General features: G+C 39.6%; 1 protein-coding gene across 5 annotated transcripts in view; it reads left to right on the forward strand.

The window, feature by feature from the left end:
* The window catches only part of FHIT (fragile histidine triad diadenosine triphosphatase), a 1,380,201-nt gene that overhangs the window by 545,730 nt on the left and 813,043 nt on the right, over positions 1-21,428 (forward strand). Inside the window, exon 1 of one of the 5 annotated variants that reach the window (XM_040628605.1) lies at positions 9,955-10,092. The exons of the other annotated variants lie outside the window; for them this stretch is intronic. The gene's annotated coding sequence lies outside the window, so the exon portion shown is untranslated. Of the gene's footprint in view, positions 1-9,954; positions 10,093-21,428 lie in introns of those variants that run through there. 5 annotated transcript variants of the gene reach the window in all.

Consider the following 21,428-nt stretch of genomic DNA (forward strand, 5'->3'; position numbering starts at 1 on the left):
GACTCTGTACTCGCTTCCTAACTTGGCCCCCTGGCATTCTGTCCAATTCCATTCAAATATATAGCAACTGTAGGAATTTTTCTAAGCTTCGTATCCAACTTTGTCAGTCCTCTGCCTAAGCTCTCCAAATATACATCTATCACTGTCAAAATGAAGCCCAAGCTTGTCAACATGGCTTACTTAGAAAGTTAGCCAACCTATCTTGCTCATTTCTCACCACTCCTTGCTTCTTGCTGTATGTTTTGGCAATATTGAACTGCATGAAATTCTCTGCATACCCAGACTCCTGACTTCACTAAAGCTTAGCCTAGATAGCTCTTCAGACCACGCTGTGGCTGAATGAGTTTCTCTCTGCATTACTCACACTGTGCTAACCATGTTTTGTCCTGGTTTGTGTGTGTGTGTGTGTGTGTGTGTGTGTGTGTGTGTGTGTGTTGTAGGATTAAGAAAAGAAAGCAGCAACAAACTCTGTCTTATTCCTTGTTTTGCAACACACTGCCTGGTGTGTGGAAGCTACTAAAGGAAGAGGGGAGGGAAGGGGGCCGAGAAGGAGACATTGACCCTGAGAGAAGCCTTGCATTCCCTCCACCTGGCTTTGGACAATTTAAAGACTAAATCAAGCGGGACAGTTACTTAGCTAGACAGTGTTCTCCTGAAGACACTCCAGAATGAAGACTTTCTTGCTCTTTTCAGAATTGTACCACCATGACCATCCATTTCTAATTACTGTTCCATTCATATTTCACCAGTATTATTATATCCTCATGCTTGTTCCTTTCATTCTGAGTAAACTGAATCTTTGAATCTCCCGATGTCTTTCACACAGTAGTCCTTGATAAGTCATAAGTGATCTGGATTTAAACATTGGTATCTGCATTTGAGTGATGTGTGTATATAATACTTCATCATAGGACAGAATACAGCCCAGCATGGATGAAAAGGGTATATAGTTTGCAGCTAAAACAGAGTGGGATCTAAATCCTGGTTCTATCACGTATTAGCTCTGGGACTATAGCTAGATTACTTGATTTCTCAGAAGCCCTGATTTCTCATCTGTGAAATGAGAATATATATTTACATGGTATTACATGGAAATAAATGAGATGGCATGTAAAATTTAGAGCATACTACTTAGCACAATTGTTTTTTGAGCCAGGAGGACTTGTGCTTTGCATTGGACATACAAAGAAGGTCCCTTGGTCAGAGGAGGCTAAAGTTTGGTATCAAGTACATCCAGCCATGGAATAATATAACAGAATAGAAGTTTATTTCTCACTCATATAACAGATTAGTGTGTATTTGTGGGGTATCTACTGTGTGCGCCCAGTGCTGGGTTAGGCACTGCACATACGGCCTTGGACAAGATAAGCAAAGTCTCACAGTGCTCCTGAAGATGGGCTGCATGTGGGAAAGGCTGCCTGCAGCCACTTGCAGGTTAACGTCTACGCTGTCAACAGCAACATTTCCAATTCATGGGCGAGGATACCCTCTGAATCATCTGACTGTTGGGTCCCTACCTGGTTGTCAGATGTGCCTTATGGGACAATAAGACGGATAGGTTGCATGGAAGAAGAGAGGATGCTTCTTTAGAGCACAGAGCTGAGAAATGGTAAAGGCTGAATGTACTGATACCGTCTTGGGATAATACACTTTTTCAACCCTTGCAGCACATTGACTCATGAGCTTTCCACCTTAAAGCAGGCATGCCTTCCCTAAAATCCCCTCTCCCAAAAAAGAAAACCCAGAAAACCAAATGAACAACAACAAAATAAACTCCTGAGAACATCAGGGGTCTTAAATCCTCATGAAGTATGAGTTCCAATGCATGAATCCAATCAGACTAGTCTGAGGTGTTGACATTGGATTTATTTGCATGACTTAATAGCTTATTTCACAACCCACTCAAAAGCTCCTTTTTCCATTGAGTTGTGATTATTTTGCTATATTCCCTGTGGATGAAATTCACATAAACACTAGATTTACTATACATTCCCCTCTGCCTTTCTTTCACTTAACAGTGTGTTAGTCCTGCCCACCTAATGGTAAAAACAGTTTCCTAAGCAACTGAGCACCAGATTGTGTAAAAACTCTGTCTAGCATTCTACCTTTAAACAATCCATGTGATTAAATGAGGTTCAGTTTAAGGAAAGGGAAAGATGGATCCCTAATATTGAGTAAGATATGGATATGATCCTGTCCCTGTTGGATGCTAATGGTCTTTTCAGTCAATTAGGATTGTGACAAAAGGGCCAGTGGGTGCTCGTTACCTGTAGATTGTACTTTGAAATGGTACCATGAGACTTGGAAACTCCATTGCCAATGAGTCAGATTATTTTGAGCAAGATATTTAACCTTCCTGAGGCTCAGTTTTCTTGCCACTGAAGTGGGGCTAACAGTATCTACATTGTGTATAGCCCCGAGGGCTAAAATCATTATTAAACATGAAAAGGGTTATTCACCCTATACAATGGACACTCCATTGATACACTGGCTGTATAGTCAAAAGGTTGATTCTCTCTAAAATTTTAACTGTCAGACCATGTAGCTGTATTTTAATGGCCTCATTCTTTTTCATCTTGACTTAGTCAATTGCCCATCACTCCATAATCATTTCTAGAGTTCCTGCTATATGCTCATCGCTATACAATGCTCTGGGAAGACAAAAGAAATCTCAGATTATAAAGTACCAACTATGGAGATGCATCTTCTGGAACATGTTTTCCTATAAGCCTTAGCACAGTCACTAGTGGATGCTTTAAAGAACTGTGCACATTTCAGAATAATATGTATGAAATGGTCCGTATATGTTAAAAAATAACTTAGTGGAAATGTACCCATATGTAAGTGAGTATATTAAAAAGCAGACTGGAAGTATGCATACCAAATCATTAATAGCATTTACCCCTTGATATGAAAGAGGGATTTGTATGAAAGAATCACTTGGGACTTAAATGTTTTAGTCTGTAGGGTCTGATGGTTTGAGGTTTTCACAATAAGAATGTATTTATGCTATTACTTTGATTAAAAAAAATAATAGACCAATTTTAGAGCAATTTTAGATTTACAGAAAAATGGAGTGAAAAGTACAGAGTACCCCTATATCCCATCACCATCCCCAGTTTCCCCTGTCATTGTGTTAGTGTGGTACGCATGTTTATTAGAATTGATAAGCCAATTTTTATACAGTATTATTCACTAAAGTTGGTGGTTTATAATAGATTCACTCTTGGTATTGTATATTCTATGGGTTTTGACAAATGTGTCATGACATGTACTACATGTCACACTACAATGTCACACAGAATAGTTTCATTGCTCTAAAAATCCCCTGTACCTCATCTATTCATCCTTCTCTTCCTCCCCCTGAACCCTTGGCAACCACTGTTTCCATCATTTTGCCTTTCCCAAAATGTCATATAGCTGGAATCATACGTTGGGTAGCCTTTTCAAATTGGTTTCTCTCACTTAGAGTATGCATTTAAAGTTCCATGTCTTTGCATAGCTTTATAGCTCATTTCTCTTAGCGCTGAATAATATTCTCTTGTCTTGAGGTACCAGTTTGTTTATCCATTTAGCTACTGAAGGATATCTTAGTTGCTTCTAAGGTTTAGCAATTATGACTTATGAATTTTAGCAATTATGAGTTTAACAATTTAAAGCCGCTTTAGACATTTGTTTGCAGGTTTTGTGTATACATAAATTTTCAGCTCATTTGGGTAAATATCAAGGAGTATGGTTGTTGGATCATTTTATAAGGATATGTTTAGTTTGAAAGAAACTGTCAAACTCTCTTCCAAAGTGGCTGTAGCATTTAGCTTTCCAACTAGCAATAAATGAGAGTTCCTGTTGCTCTACATCTTCTCCAGGATTTGGTGGTGGTAGTGTTTTGGATTTTCACTATTTTAATAAATGTGTAGTGGTATCTCATTGTTATTTTAACTTGCAATTCACTTATGACTTCTGATGTACAACATCTTTTCATATGCATATTTGCTGTCTGTTCTTTGATGAAGTGTCTGTTCAAATCTTTTGCCCATTTTTTAATTGGGTTGTTCATTTTCTTATTGTTGCATTTAAAGAGTTCTTTGTATATTTTAGGTAACAGTTCTTTATCGAATGTGTCTTTTGCAAATATTTTCCACCAATCTGTGGCTTATCTTTTCATTCTTTTGCCAGTGACTTTCACAGAGCAGATGTTTTTAATTTTAATGAAGTCCAGCTTATCAATTATCTCTTTCATGGATCTTGCCTTTGGTATTATATGTAAAAAGTCATTGCCATACCCAAGATCATCTAGATTGTCTCCTATGTTATTTTCTAGGTTTTATAGCTTTACGTTTTACATTTACATTTATGATCCATTTTGAGTTAATTTTTACAAAGAGTATAAGGTCTGTGTCTATATTCTTTTCTTTCTTTCCTTCCCTTTACATGTGATGTTCAGTAGTTTCAGTATCATTTGTTGAAGTCCTGGGGCACCTGGTAGCTCATCAGTTGTGTCTAACTCTTGATTTCAGCTCAGGTCATGATCTTGGGGTCATGGGATCAAGCCCCGGGTCAGGCTCTGCACTCAGCAGGGTGTCTGCCTGTAGTACTCTTTCTGTCCTTCTCTCTCTGCCCCTACACGCCATGCTCTCTTTCTCTCATAAATTAATTAATTAATTAATTATCTTTCTCTCTTCAGTCGCCTTTGTTCTTTTATCAAAGATCATTTGACTATATTTCTGTGGTTCTATTTCTGGGCTCTCAGTTATCTTCCATTGATCTAGTTGTTCTTTTGCCAATACCACACTGTTTTGGTTACTGTAGATTTGTAGTAAATCTTGAAGTTCAGTAGTGTCAGTCTTCTGACTTTGCTATTCTCCTTTGATATTATGTTGGGTATTCTTGATCTTTTGCCTTTCCATATAAACTTTAGAATCAGTTTGTTGGTATACACAAAAACTTGCTGGGATTTTTATTGGGATTGTACTGAATCTGTAGATTAAGTTTGGAAGAACTGACATCTTGACAATATTGAGTCTTCCTATCAAGTTACATGGAATCTCTCTCTGTCTCTCTTTCTTGCTCTCTCTCTCTCTTTGAATCTGCTTTGATTTCTTTCAGAATCAGAATTTTGTAGTTTTTTTATATGTATGTTGGACCTATTTTGTTTGATTTATACCTAAGTAGTGCATACTTTGATATTAATGCAAATGGTATTGTGTTTTTAATTTCAAGTCCCACACCCCTGCTATAATCACTTACTACTTCCAAGAGAATATTGCTTATATAATTAAAAAAAATCAAAAGGGATGGAAGAGGAAGTGATTCAGCATACTTACACACATAGCAGTCATTAAATGTGATGAAATATTTTGACACCAGGTATGGCTTTCATGAATTTCCTACAGTGCCTTAGAATTGTTTTTACTTATATTTGTTTATATGCAGATTCATATAATTCATATAATGAATTAAACAGAGCAAACACCAACACATCTAGGGTGAGTTTACGAGAGATGTGATGTTAATAGGTGCCATAGATATTCAAACAGGTGATAATACATTATATACGTATTTAGGGCAACATACAAATAAAGCATATGAAAAAGAAGAATCTAGGCAATGGCAGTTTCCACAATTGTGACTCAGTGACAAGGATGTTAGTAACTCAGAGACACGTTATAGTTTCAGTATACAGAAAGCAGGACCATACTAAATTAACCACTCCACTCTAACCAACTCTGTTAGTGGGAAGTGAAGAAGATCTCATTTGTATACACTTGTCAGACTTCTAAAGGATGGCTTCTCCATCTCTTTGCCTTCCATATCTTCTCACTGTTCTCTCACTGGCTGACTCCACTAGGAACCATTCGGGGAAGGGTATTCTGGAAACCATTGTTCCCACCATCAGCTTTGCAATGTAGATTGTGGAGATGGAGTTGGTGATTCTGGGTTGACATTAGATCATCCAGCCCATCTATGTTACTTGTTTTTATGACTTGGTATCCTTTCCCTGCAATTTTGGCTTATCCAAAGTCTGTTCTTTTTCTTTATTTTATGTGCAAATGATTTTTCTGTATACAACCTTACCTGACTTTCTTTATAAGGTGACTATATGAGTCATTTCTCCTTTTATAGTCTGGAAGCATTCTCTTTGTATACCTCTTACATTATGTGGTCATATTTAACTTTGTACAAGAGTTCTGCAAAAGGTCTTCTTTCCCTATTGGATTACAAGCCTCTTGAAGGTAGAGATTATCTCTTTTATGTCTGAATATGCCTCATATCATCTGGTAGAGCATCATGCACATAGTAGGTACTAATCAAATATTTACTTAATTAATTAACAGATAATATCACTTAAAATACTGTTATGATCAACGTAAGTCATTGTGTACGTAAAATGGACCATCACTTTGCTCTAATGACCATAACTAAAATGAATATCCCATTTAAATTTCTGATTTATTAGGCCCTTTTTACTGCTGCTCTTTTACTGTATTAGCCTGGTGGTTTGCACTGGTCATTAACTTTCAGCCTAGAGTCATGAAACCTTAGTGCAGACTTGGTACAGTCAGCCTGCAGAAGTACGTTTCCTATATTACCAGACCTGGTATGTCTGAGAGCAGTTGAATGTCTCCTCTAATGATTCTAGAACACTGCAGTGAATGACAAATTACTGGTGTCTAATATTATATGATTGGTAAATGACTGTTATGTGCTTTATGTCTGTCCCTCCAGGAAGGCTAGATTATTCCCAAATAGCAGATTGCCATATGAAAATGCCAATATTTACTCTCTGTTGATCCAAGGTAACAATTCAGGAGCAGTCATTTGATATAAGACACTCATGATTTTTTACAAATCGATAACTAGTTAGGAAGAATGACTCTCTGAGGCACCCCGTTATGATGGGGTTGACCTTCAGGTCCAATAGGGTGAGTTTAACAAAGAATTTCTGCTCTGTCAGTCCAAATTATAGTCAGACTAGAATGGGCATTTGGTTTTATCTTGGTTCCCAAATTGATATGAGTTATTCTTGAGTCTCAGAACAACAATTCTGTTTCCACAGTGATATTAACATAAAAAATTCAAGTAAAACAAGAAATACGTACTGAGTTCCTCACATGGTGCTGCCATGTAATGGGAACACCTCTGTTTTTGTGTGTCAAGTGTTACAGAGCCACAGTTTGTCACTTGGGTTTTGCTTTTTACCCTCAGTGGGCATCTACCTGTTAACCCTCATCCCCCAGGTCTGTTTCCAGTCATGGCTGCTCATTAGTGCTACTGCTTTGCTTGTTTGCCGCATATTTCTCTCTTTCTCTTCTCTTTTTCCAGCTGCATCACTTCCTGCCTGAGCTGTTTTCCACTCTCTTGGTTTTCTGCCAACCTTACTGTGACACTAGCCCAGGACTTTGGTGACCCTATTTGTGGACATGCATACACCCTCTCCATCTCTGCTTACTACTTCATTGCCTCCTTCCCTCAGGTGACCTGTACTCCCTTCTGATTTGTAGCATCTGGGAACCCCACTAGCCTCTGTCCCTTGAGTCCCCTCTATGCTGGGCTGCATGGGGAATAAGCTCCAAGTACCTTCGCCACAAGGGGCTGGTGGGTACAGTTGTCTGCACTTTGGACAAGGCAGAGTAAGAGGGGAAGGGAAGAAGGTATGATAAAACAGAGCAAAAGAAAGGAAGAAATGGAAGTTAAAGAGGAAGGGATGGGAAGGGAGATGAGTGAAAAGAGGATGGAGAGTACAGGAAGGAGAGAAGAAGGGCTGGAGAGTAGAAGAAGGAAAGGTATTTATAGTCAGGAAAGACATGTCAGGCTCCATGAGAAGGAGCTCTTCATTCAAGAGCCACGATTTTCACATGAATTTCCTAAAACCCAAGCTTCAGTCATGTGTACCATTGCTCTTTCCACCCCATTCCCTTGGATCCTTTGTTGCTCTCCTTGCTCCCCAACTCATCTCCCACTGCATCCCCCTGACCCCTTCCTGCTTACCTCCAGACCCACTCTCCCAGCTCAGCAGTGCAGGCTGCCTTTGCATCTCTCACTCTGCACTCGCAGCCCCATCTCAAGATTACTCTCATCCTCTGAAGTGGGAGACTCTCAGGTGCTACAATGTTTGGCTGGAACTCAACCTGAAACTCTTCTGACCTAGGAATGGCCTTTATGCTTTAAAAGGGGAAGAGGGGGGCAAGGGGAACAAAAGTCAGATATTAGAGTGATAAGAAAGAAATTTCTGGAGAGTTTCAGGGTTGAAATCTTCTATTAATATTCAGATCCATGTTCCTACAGGCAGGATCCCCTCCCTATTTTGTTTCATATAAGTAGTGATATTTTGATATTCTTGATTCTTAATACTCAAAATGGCATTAAGGGTAATAGAATTAGTCTCATGAAGCTGGGATTCCAAATAGCTTTTATCATTCATGCCAAGTATGATTTGTTTCCAACATTTACCTGAGATGTTATGTTGGGAGGCATTTGAAGGCTATGTATAGACACAGTGGAAAGAGTTCTGTGATCATTTAATGATGTCTGCTATAGTGGGAGGAGGTGGGAGTGTGGTCTGTGTGCCATGCTTTGTCATCTAGTCTTAAAGTTTTTATAAGAGCTTTGGTGTTTTTTGTTTTTTTTTTTTTCACAGAATATTTTTTTTCTTCGATGTAGCTAGCCGGAGAAATGGTGTTCCTTCTTTGAGAAGTTTTTAGAGTGAACACTTTAACCACCCCAGCTCATTTTCTTCAACCTTGGCACAGACAAACTGGCTATAAGAGGGGTATAGATATTAATAAGCAATGGATATACATTTGCCCCCATGTTAAAAATTATCCAGTAACTGAATATTTATCCTCTGCTGTTAATGTAAAGCTCAGGGGTATTTTTGTTTTGTTTTTTGTTTGCTTGAGGAAGGTCAAGTACGTTTTGGTGGAATAATCCAGTGTTGTAATTGGAGAAGGTGAGAAGATTTCTTTGGCTTCGATAAAAGCCATATTTTTGCTGTGATGATGCATGTATGTATGTATTATCATATCTTTGTAAGGCAATTTAGGGGACTCTTAATTCACAGGATTTGGAGAATGAAGATCAGAGAATATGTGACTTATATTCAGGATTTCGCAGTTAGTTCATAACTCATCTTTCTTTTGCATGAGCATTGACATTTCTCTTTGACCTCTCTTCTCTCTTTTTACTTTATTTTACTTTATTTTTTTAACATATAATGTATTATTTGTTTCAGGGGTACAGGCCTGTGATTCATGAGTCTTATATAATACCCAGTGCTCATTACAACACATACCCTCCCCAATGTCCATCACCCAGTTATCCCATCCCCCCACCCCTCTCCCCTTCAGCAACCCTCAGTTTGTTTCCTAAGATTAGGAGTCTTTTATGGTTTGTCTCCCTCTCTGGTTTCGTCTTGTTTCATTTTTTCCTCTCTTCCCCTATGATCCTCTGCCTTGTTTCTTAAATTTGACATATCAGTGAGATCTTATGATAATTGTCTTTCTCTGATTGACTTATTTTGCTTAGCATAATACCCTCTATTTCTATTTACATTGTTGCAAATAGCAAGATTTCATTTTTTAATGGCCGTGTAATATTCCATTGTACATATATGCCACATCTTCTTTATCCATTCATCTGCTGATGGACATCTGGGCTCTTTCCATAGTTTGGCTATTGTGGACATTGCTGCTATTGGGGTGCAGGTGCCCCTTCGGATCACTACATTTGTATCTTTGGGGTAAATATCCAGCAGTGCAATTGCTGGGTCATAGGGTACCTCTATTTTTAACTTTTTGAGGAAACTCCATACTGTTTTCCAGAGTGGCTTGCATTCTCATCAACAGTGTAGGAGGATTCCCCTTTCCCCACATCCCCGCCAACATCTGTCATTTCCTGACTTGTTAATTTTAACCATTCTGACTGGTGTGAGGTGGTATCTCATTGTGGTTTTGATTTGTATTTCCCTGATGCCAAGTGATGTTGAGCACTTTTTTATGTGTCTGTTCGACCTCTCTTCTCTTTGATCGTTCTTCTCTGAAGGCCATGGAAAGCCCACCAGGGTGCCAGTTGGAGAGGAAGACCTAGGTTTGGGTAAGGAGCCATGATTGGCAGGGGTTATTTCCGAGCCCCATTCAATGGGTGAGAGTCATTAGATAGAGCAGGCGAGGGTCAGGTGAATAATGGGGCATCCTACCGAAAGCTCTGAAGCCAGGCCGAACAGGAACAGGGATGAGATCAGGACTCTGTGCAGGAACAAATTAAGGGATCCTTGTGGGACTGCCTAAAGCAGCGCTGGAGTGCCTTCCACTCCACTACACACATGTGGGGAGCTTTCAGACCGTCGTCTCTGTGGTGTGTGGGTAGAACCACTTTAAAGATCCACGACAAGAATGAGACCGAGCCACTGGCTGGTTTGTTCTATGTAGAGATCTTTTGTTGGCCATCTTCTTTCTGGTAGATGGACTCCATGGTTCAGTGATGGGGTAGTGATATTCAGGCAGGTAGATATTTAGACCTAGTTCAGAATGGGTGTGAAAGTTACTACACGAAGTAATGCTTCAGAACTGCCACAATACTATGTAAATAACAGGCATTGTTCTGATGCTAATGAATAAACAAGTTTTCCTTCATCAGACAGAAAAGGAGAAGCTTGGACTAAGGGGCCGTTTCTTCCCTGATGGTTCCATAGAATATTTCCATAGGTGGCTTGGTCTTGGTTTTAACACAGATATCTACCTGAGCGTGTTTTGTTTAAAGGAAAATCTGCTTTCTCATTGGAGAAATGGCTTTTTGCTTCAAATTGGACCTTCGACGTTGTGTAGCAGGTGGCTCGCCTAGTGGCTGGCCCACCAGAGGTACTCAACGAGCATTTGGTGGGTCAGGGTACCTCAGCAGGATGAAGAAGAGACCAGGAGGTGAGCAACACTGGCTGTGCTGAGTAAGCCTCAGAGATCCCAGTAGCTAAAGGAGCAGTTGGACCCCTTGGAGAGAGCCTCAGGGTATTGTCTTATTTAAACTTCACACTCATGTGTGAGCAGCTGCTATGACTCCTATTTTGCAGATTAAAAGATTGATACTTAAGAGTAAGTGACCTGGAGGTCATGCAGCAAGGATGCCAAATGTCCAAAGAGCAGTCTCGAGGTGTTGTGATTTTATTATTAATATCTTTTTTTAACTCTGTGGTAGTTTTCTGGGCCCTTTTAGTCAGGCACTGTGTGGGTGCCTAATAATTTCTCATGTTGATTCTGTGCTTGTCCCTGATAGTTCTCGGAAGAAGCTGAAATAAGGTCAAGTTGTTCAAATACTTACATAGGACTTTGGAACCTATTGTACCCATGCTTAAATCTAAACCAGTCGGAGTTTTATTAATGCTGCTGGGCCTTATTCTCTGGGGAAATGTGTGGCGACACCTGGAATTATATTTCAGGGGGATCAAGTCAGATTTCTTTTGTAGGCATGAACTTGTTCTGTTGCTTCTACTTTTGTATTTATTGATTCCTTAGAACTAAACCCCGATATCATTAATTAATAGAAACAATGTGAGTGATTGAAGCGCTATACAAATATTTAAATGAATCACAAGATTATTTGGCAATGAACGTGGGTACATCTAACAATTTATTATATAACTTATACTTGGCAATGAACAGACATTTCTGTTTTCACCATGCAAATGCACTGGTTTAATACAAACAAATTACTAGCGGAGTGAAAGTGAGTCTAGTTTTGACAAAAGTAAAATAAAACTCATATGCATAAATATAATAAAAATAATAATGCATTTTATTTATTTGTGTCGTGTCTAGCCACAGCTGCATTCTAGCTGCTTTATAATAAATTTAAAGCAACCGATTAAATACCGATTAGCTGGTTAGGGACTGATCAGATTAGAGCGACAATTAAAATCACTGTAGAACAATGTATTCAATCACTCTACTTTCCTTCTGCAAGCAAAGTCTTGGAATAAAGTTCTTTCTTACATACACATGCTTTGAGTATGCAGTATATGGACATGATAGCAAGAGCTCTGGGCTTGATACAAGGACGGTGGAAGCTTTTTCTGGCATGACACCTAAGAAAGGAGACCTTCGAAGTACATTCCAGCAGGAGGGTTAGGGGGCTACAACATAAAGAAGGCTGTTCAGGTAGAAATGAATGGGTGTATTATATGTGGGGTGGGAAGTACCTGCTGGAGCTGAGTGGACAAAATTATGAAAAATGCTTTCTCATTAGAAGCAAAAGATTGAACTCCATGTAGAAGGGAGTAGGGAGCCATCGGCAGTTGCAGGTTTAAAAACAGTGTTGGTGGATTTTTTGGGTTACCTATGCTCCCATACATGGGAAGGGTGTGAGTTCACACACCTGTCAGGTGGAATGCTCTTTTCTTTTGAGGAGGTTTGGAAGCAGCAGAATCTAATCATGCATCCATCCCCAAAGTGGCAGGAGAGTCATCCCTGTGCCCCATATGCAGTTTTTGCCATATCTGTATATGGTACTTGTATATTTAATATGTTAATATATATTTAATATTTCTTTGAATTAACTCACTTTTAAACCATAATTTTGAAAGGAAACCCTGCTAGTTTTAAATGGGAAATCGTGCCACCTACCACGATGAGAAAGGAAACACAAAAATACTTAGTAAAAGTAAATTATCACAAATTAATTCAAGGTAGATTCTGTTTCCTGATAATGGCTCTGAACCTGAGGCCTATTCTCCCTTTGTTAAAAGGGGAAATTCCCAAGTGTTAGACAGCTGATTAAGACATGTGACACCATACTGTAGCTTTCCCCTAGATAGAACAAAAAAGGATTGAACAGGAATTTAAGCAAGTACATGTCTCACCACGTGATTTAGTGTTAACACCACCTTGGGGCAGTACCTGCATTCCCCTTCTGTGTGTCCCTGTGGTGTATAACCCCTCTCCCCCCGCACCTGTAGGAGCCCGTTGTCCACTATGAGCTGCTCTGAGCTGGTGGTAGGAGAATAAGGCTCCTGTGTAAGACCTACTGTTCACTCATTGTAGTACGTCTAGCTTTTAGCTTCTCTTAGCCTTTACCTCCTCACAGGAATATTTTAAAGAGGACCCAAGAAAATACCTGCTCCCGGAAGATGTTGGATGGACGAGGCTGTTTAATTCTCAGGGTGAATATTAGGGAGTCTGTCTCCTTGCCCCTTTCTTCCTCTGCAGGGGACACTGTTTTGCTCTGTCCTGCAGATAGAAGCTCAAACCTGGCAGGAAGGGGCCCACAATTTTTAAGGAAAGGGAGAAGGTGAAAGACCCCCCAGTGTTCTTTTATCTACTCTATTGTCAGGATATTCCTGTCCCTCCCAGGGCATTAGGAACACCCTCCAAAACCCAAATGGAAGAAAATTTCAGCAGGATCAGGAAAAATGTTTGGAACCTATGAGAATTTCCCTGGATGGGTTTGTGACATACCAATCTCTGGTCCAGGGGTCAAATGATTGAATTTACCAATTTTCATTAGTTCTAAGATAAAATGAATTATAAAAGACACGAACAATGTAGTAAGAGTTATTGGAAACTTCTTTTTTTTTTTTAAACCTTGCATTAAATATATATCACTTGAAAAGAACTCTCATTTAATGAAATAGTAAAATGTGAAGAAAAGTAATTATTTTAGAATTAAAAAAAAAATCTTCTATGTCATGGTTTTTACCAGTTTAGCACCATCCCATTCCTTTAGAAAGTCTACGATTTATATGTCTCTCTGTTTTTGTGATTCTGACTGACATGCAAAGCCAAATAAGGATGTACATCATTTAGGGTTTTTTTCTTTTGTATGACATATATTTTTTCATTAGTCAGAAAAAAAATCTGATAAGTACCATCAGGATGGATTGTGAGCTTTTGATATTGTTGTGATGATATTGGGCCCGGTGTCTACTTGGCTCAACTTCTTTTCTTTCTGGAAAACATGTGTGCCCTCATGTGTGCATGCGCACGCACACACGCAGACACACACACACACACACACACACACACACACACACACACGAGGCCAAAGGAAAGCTAAGTCATCCTTTACTATTAGCTGGATCTTTGGGACTTTGTCTGTTGGGGAGGAAAACCTTCCTCTGCCCTATGGTCCTTTTAGCTGGACTTAGAATCAAATCAACATGAGACAAATTAATAGGAGAAAGTCAAATTTAATACGTGTTCGGTACAGGGAATCCACACACACCTGAGATTCCAAAGACAATGAGGCCACTTGATACTTTTATGAGCTAAGGAGAGGAGTAGGGGTCTGAGGATACAAAGGGGAGGAAGGCCATGCACAGGAAGGTGAGAGATGTTTGGAAAAACAAGGTTGTTCTATTATGCAGATAGGTTACTTAGGTAAAGAGGGGGTCTCTGTTGATAGCTCTCTTCCTGTTATGGGCTCTCCTCTCCAAAGTAAATTTAAGCAGTTGAGGGGGAAAGCAGAGAGCTTTTCCTGCATCTGCTGGGTTTTGATTAATTTTAACTCAAAATAATCGTTATGCCAAAGCAGCCCGTCTTGGGGACATCTGCCGTGGTGACTTGGACTGCACATTTGGTGAATGGTTTTTTACCTATATTAAAGTAGCTGTGGTGACTTGGATCCAGAACAGTCTGTCTATTTCTCCTTAGCCCTAATTGAGTGTCAGATCCCACCTGAGCAGTGGGAGGTGCAGCCCACCTAGAACACCTGTAGCCCTAGAGGAAGAGGAGCCGAAGAGTAGGAGACGGTATGTTCAGTGTTGGTTGGTGCCGGTCCAGGCTACTTGCCTCAGGCCTCCTCAGGCTGGGACATTATCCTCTGTACTAGCATCTACTGAACTAAAGAGGAGAAGGGAAGGGAGGGAGGGGAGGGGAGGGGGTGAAAGGAGAGGAAGTCATCCTCTGTATGAACAGGCAAGAGAGAAGATGGCCATTACACCATGCTACTTTGAAAGCTCTGTCACAAGGAAGCATGGTACTCTAAGTGGAGCTCCTTTCTTTCTGGAATGGGGGAATTACTTGCCCTAAATCCTCACTCTCTGTGAAAGGAATAAAGAGATGGGGCAGGAGATGGGGAAGCCTTGAGCTGCAGCAAAGAAGCTGCATGAGTATTGGACTGTGAGGACTCTAGAGAACAGGAACTCTTCTCTGTGCATCCCTTGTTTCTCCTCTGATGGTCATGAAAACTCAGGTTTCCTGACCCGTTATGGAAAAATAATCAGACTAGCAAGAAACCAAGTGACACTTGGAGAAGTAGGAGAATTTGGGTTTATTTTACATCGGTGGACCCAAAGGAGCTCGCCCTCAAAATTCTGGGCCCCGGGGAGCAGGGTTATAGAGCTTTTATAAGAGAGCACCAGGGTTCAGGTTACAAGGGCTGTGCTGACTGCTGGTAGGTGGGTTTAAACTGGGGGTGGGGGGAGGGTGTTGCTTTAGGCGGGAACAGCAGCCTCCACAGGGAGCTTGTGGCAGGAAGTCCGTTTACACAAGCAAAAATGCCTGGTTATCTCTTGCTCTCACTGGGGCTTCTGGTTATCTCCAGCCATTGTTAGCAACTTCCCGTCTTTTGGGGCCTGACTGCCTGGGCCTGCTCTGTGTAATTTTCCTCTTCACTACTACTACTCAAGAATAGATGTATTTTTACCGGCAAATTTTTTCTGAAGTAGTGAAATGAATACAGAATCATAAACTTATAGAGTGGATATTAGAATGAGAAGGGGGAATACTTGAATGGGGGAGGAATGACTTTGGATTGTTTGCAAATGTCAAGGACATGATGTTTATCAGACAGGTGGTTTGGGAAATTGCAATCCTAGCAACATTTACTCAATGCCCCACGAATGTTCAACACCTCCGCTACCTCAATTAAAAATAATCAATCTCTATCATCCTGATGAGTTGCTCTGAAAATAACCACCAATTATCCCAACTTCAGTAGAGAAGATAATATACCATTAATTGGGGGCAGACTGGAGAGGAATATAGAGAAACCTAATAGTTATATGATAAGAAGTCCTTCTGTATCCTATCAACAAATTCTACCATTCACCAACCCTTGCAGACAATAAACATGGAAGCACTCTCTTTGAAAGAGACTCTTTGAGGAAGTGCCTTCCTACTTCCCTGGGACCCCATGAAAATGATTAAGATGCCCATTAGCAATCCAACTGTCTGATTTCTGTGGTCTGGGGAATTTACATCATGTTAGAGAAGAAGCTGGTGGTTTCCAACTTGAGAAAGGGATGACTTGGCTTTTGTGGTGTGGTTTTGGTAATTACTTGCTGTCCTCAGATACTAAAGTGGTTATCATATAGAAGGACTGAAATTTATTTTTTCTTTCTTTTTTTTTTTTTTAATTCTTAAGGTTTTTTGTTTTATTTATTTCCCCGCCGCCCAAGCCCTCATTTTGTTTATTTTTTCTAGTTCCCAGTGACAGACCTTGTAATAGGGATTTGGCTTGATTTTAGCTTGAATTAATTCCTGTAGCAAATTCAGAGGTACACCCGTGGAATAATCAGCCTCACAAAGTAGTGATATTCCCATGAGTGGAAGGATTCAAGCAGAATTAAAGTTCTTTGGCAGCAAGTAACAGAGACCAACTTGGGCTAACAAGTTAAAATGGAATTTATTAGAAGGTTAACAGGGAATTAACAGAATAAGATGCATGCAGCAGGACCAGGCTTAGAAACAGGAAAGGAGTCAAGATGGAATCTACTTGACTGTTGAGATGCCATTGTAATAATGGATGAATGAGTGGTGTGTCACCCTACCTAGGATTTAAAGTTCTGGAAGAGAAGAGCTGGCTGGCTGAGTTTAGGGTACATGCTCATCCTTTGTCCATTTGGAGTGGGGACAGCGGAACATCTACCAGAGGTCTCTGGGGATCTCTTCAGATCCTGTAGTGAAATGGTAGGGCACTGAATTTACTATCCTACAAAGACTGCCTACAATAGGGGGAAATTTCCCCAAAGGGAATTAGTATGCTGTAACAAAAAGGAAATAGAGGCTAGGGAGCCAAAAATTAACAAGAAATTGACTGAACATCCATTAGGAACATCATAAAGGAGAATTCTTCATTGGGCAGGAAATTAGGTAGAAAGACTTGGTACCTCTGGCTTTAGTAACAATTAGGGGCAAGAAGAATATCATCCTTGAGAAATTAGAGCTTGGGCTGCCTTAAAAGGATAATAACATCCTCTGATTTCTAGAATGGTATGTAGGATGGGCTTCCCTTGGAAACTCTTTATCTATGATAGAGTGACCAAATACTGTGTCATATAAAATGTTCACATGCCCAAAGTCTTGCTTTTTCTCTTCTCTTCTTCCATCCCTTGTAATTGTCTGTTTCTAAATGCTACTTCAGGCAACCTGCTCATAAGCCCCCTTTAGTAACAATTAGGGGCAAGAAGAATATCATCCTTGAGAAATTAGAGCTTGGGCTGCCTTAAAAGGATAATAACATCCTCTGATTTCTAGAATGGTATGTAGGATGGGCTTCCCTTGGAAACTTTTTATCTATGATAGAGTGACCAAATACTGTGTCATATAAAATGTTCACATGCCCAAAGTCTTGGAGGTCCTTGCTTTTTCTCTTCTCCTCTTCCATCCCTTGTAATTGTCTGTTTCTAAATGCTACTTCAGGCAACCTGCTCATAAGCCCCCTTAGAAGGGCAAAAATAGGCACCCCATCACTGTGTTCCCATAGCACCCCCTAGCAGAACAATAGCTCAAAATCGTATATTAATTGTTTCCACCACTGGACCGAGAGCTCCTTGATGCAGGAAATGTGTCTTTTAATGGTATCATTTTAACTTGCAGGACAGAGATAGAAGATGAACAAATTGAAAGATAAAGGAATAGTGACCAAAGGCCTCACAGGGTGGGGTTCTATCCTTCTTTTGCTGCCTTTTCAAATATGTCCTAATCCGTACACTACTTGGTCCTAAGCAGTGTGAATATTTGATCTCCTGATATCTGTCAGGTGGAACCTTTCTCTAAGAAGCCGCAAGCATTTTACTCTATTGATTTGTTCTCACCAGAGCTGAGCTATGAGTGGTAAGGAGGCATTTGTTTCTATTATGACTGTCAGTAGTATGATTTCAAATCACTTTTGTCACGGTATTTCAAGGGATCACACCTTTAATTTACAAAGCCAGCTCTGTAGAACTGCACCAAACCAAACCATATTAAGCTATAACCCAAGCTTTCAATTCGTGGACATTACTATTTGAGGGAAATTATTTTCCTTTCTTATTTGTATTGTGTGTGTGTGTGTGTGTGTGTGTGCGTGTGTGTGTCCTTGAGCACAGAATCCATAATTTAGATATGAACAAAAGTACTTACACAAGCAAAGAAATCATTTTAAAAATTCCCCACCAAAATATTTTAGAGAAGAGAGAAATCCCAAGCAAACAGAAGGGAGTCTGAATGAAGTCTGAATGAAGTCATGAAGCTCTTGTTTCAGATAGACTGTGGATGGGTTACTTACCCTCTGAATACAGTTCCTCCTGGTAGATGTGAAATCTGTGACATGAACATGATAAAAGCAGAATGTTATTCATAAAGTGGATGTGATATTACATGAACTTGTTGGTTCTTGGTTACTCTCCACTCTGTGTAGGTCTAGACCGCCTGGGCAATTGAAGGGGGAATGGGGAGACTGAGCAGAGATCTCTTCAACCCCATAGCTGGTCACATAGGACACTGATAGCATGCACTGCTTTGTTTCCAATTCATGCTATTTCCTACGTAGAGAAGAAACTGGTGAGTGGAATCGGGCTATACACACCTGCATAATTCGCTACTACGCTGACTTGGTCAGAGTTTCCAGGAGAAGCGACACTCAGAATAGCATGACTCGAGAGCATGCCATTTCAACCTGACCCTTTCATACATAAACCAGATCCTTCCCCTTCAGGACTAATTATTTGTGGCAAAAAGACATCTGAAGCTCCTCCTTGAGCATCTCCCAAGATGGAGTTAGGCTCTGCGTATGGCCCCCAACTCTCGTTACTGTTTTCCTTTTTAGAGTGTGATTTTCTATCAGTGTAATGGTTGGAATACTGTTTCCAGGGCAACCAGCAGTTAACCAAGGTCTTTGTATTTACATGGTCAGAGTCCTACTATAGTCTCAATTCCTCTCCCTTTTGTGGCCCCAATTAATCCATTATTTCCATGATTCTGACTGCTTTTTCCCTTGTGTTCTCTCTTCACACAAGGTCAGGCTCACCTGGGTACTTCTTCTAAATATACTAATATAAATCACATATTTCTTTTTTTTTTTTTAAAGATTTTATTTATTTATTTGACAGAGATACAGACAGCCAGCGAGAGAGGGAACACAAGCAGGGGGAGTGGGAGAGGAAGAAGCAGGCTCATAGTGGAGGAGCCTGATGTGGGGCTCGATCCCAGAACGCCAGGATCACGCCCTGAGCCGAAGGCAGACGCTTAACCGCTGTGCCACCCAGGCGCCCCTAAATCACATATTTCTAAAAGCTAACGATGATGACGTTTGTGCTAAACAATGGACTTCCATTATGATGAGGACTTCCCACTGAAAAGTGTTATTCAATACAGATCACTTAGAACAATGCTTAGCACATAGTAGGCACTCAATAAATCTGAGCTGCTATTACTCTCATCATCATCATTATTCCTAGTATCACCTTATAGTTACTCTGATGATTAAATAATGTAATACCTATAAAGTATGTGAACAGTTTGCCTGACACATCGTAGGCACTCAATAAATATTAGGTACTAGTAAGTAAAGGAGTGGAAGCCAGAGACTTATTTAAGAAAATGAAACACAGCACCTTCCATTGTAATTGCCTGTGTTCCATTCTGCTCATTCTTTTATACCATTTGTGTCATATTTTATATATTCATTTTAGAGTGATGACTATTTTTTTTTTACAAGTGACTTATGCTCATCATTAAAAATTTAAGTGCATGATTGAGAATGCAAACTGGTGCAGCCACTGGGGAAAACAGTATGGAGTTTCCTCAAAAACTTAAAAATAGAATTACTGTATGTTCCAGTAATACCATTGCTTTTACCCAGAGAAAACAAAAGCACTAATTTGAAAAGATATATGAACCCCTATTTTTACTGCAGCATTATTTACAATAGCCAAATTATGGAAGCAGCCCAAGTGTCCATTGATAGAGGAATGGAGAAGAAAGATGTGGTGTATATATAATGAAATATTACTCATCCATAAAAAAGAATCAAATCTTGCCATTTGCAACAACATGGAATGATCCAGAGGGTATAATGCTAAGTGAAATAAATCAGAGAAAGACAAATACCGTATGATTTCATTTATATGTGGAATTTAAAAAACAAAACAAAGAAAAAAAAAAAGAGAAAAACAAAAACCAAACTCAAATATACAGAACAAGCTAATGGTTAGCAGAGGGGAGGAGGATGTGGGGATGGACGAGACAGGTGAAGGGGATTAAGACTACCCTTATCTTGATGAGCGCTGAGTAAAGTATAGAATCGTTGCATTATTACACTGTACACCTGAAGCTAATATAACACTGTATGTTAATTATACTTGAATTAAAAATGTAAGCAATGCAGAACATTATAAAGAGGGAAACAACATATCCTAAATCTCACCACCCAAAAAATATCCACCATGAACTTTTGAAGAGCATCTCTTGCTGCACATGTATAGATAGAAAGATAGAAAAATAGCTAGTAAGTATTAACCTTATAAGAACGGGACTGAGAGACCATAATATATGCCTGCTTTATGTCCCTCTCCCTCTGCACCTCCCCTCCGCACGTGTGCACTGTCTCTCAAATAAATAAAATCTTTTAAAAAATGTAGTTTTACTTCAGTGGACTAAAAGAAAAATAAACCAAAACTAAAGGAATTACTAAACTTCAGACTTTTTTTTTTTTTTACTATCACAAATATTTGTTTCTAAAAGACCTCCTAAAGGTTAAGAAAAAAATCTGAAATCATTAGAAAGTTGGGAGTCCTTATGAGTTTCTCACACAATTTTAGGCAATATCATTTACTAGAGAAGATGACATGATGGGTTTCTCTCATTTCTTTCAACTTCTCTCACTACCTTCCAACTTTGTTGCTTGCATTATATTTACTCTGATGGGTTAATGTCATCCTCATTCTGTTTTGCAAATGTAATTCTCCTGTTTGCTTAGCTCTGTGTCTATTTTCATTTGGACCCACTGTTCATTACTGCTCCTTTTACTGTAGTTTGTACATTCTAGGATTATTTTGATTTATGTTTCATTGTATAACTTTCATCATCAAGGTTTGTTTTTGTTTCTTTTTTTCCCAAGAAAGTCCCATAAAGGTAGTGTTTTCTGAGATTTCTCACTTCTGAAAATATCTACCCACTGTCTTTATACTTGAATAACAACTTGGCTGATACAATATTCTTGGTTTCCCTTTTCTTTCCTGC

The sequence above is a fragment of the Ursus maritimus genome, unplaced genomic scaffold (assembly GCF_017311325.1).
Source record: "Ursus maritimus isolate PB19 unplaced genomic scaffold, ASM1731132v1 scaffold_14, whole genome shotgun sequence".
Lineage (NCBI taxonomy): Eukaryota > Metazoa > Chordata > Mammalia > Carnivora > Ursidae > Ursus > Ursus maritimus.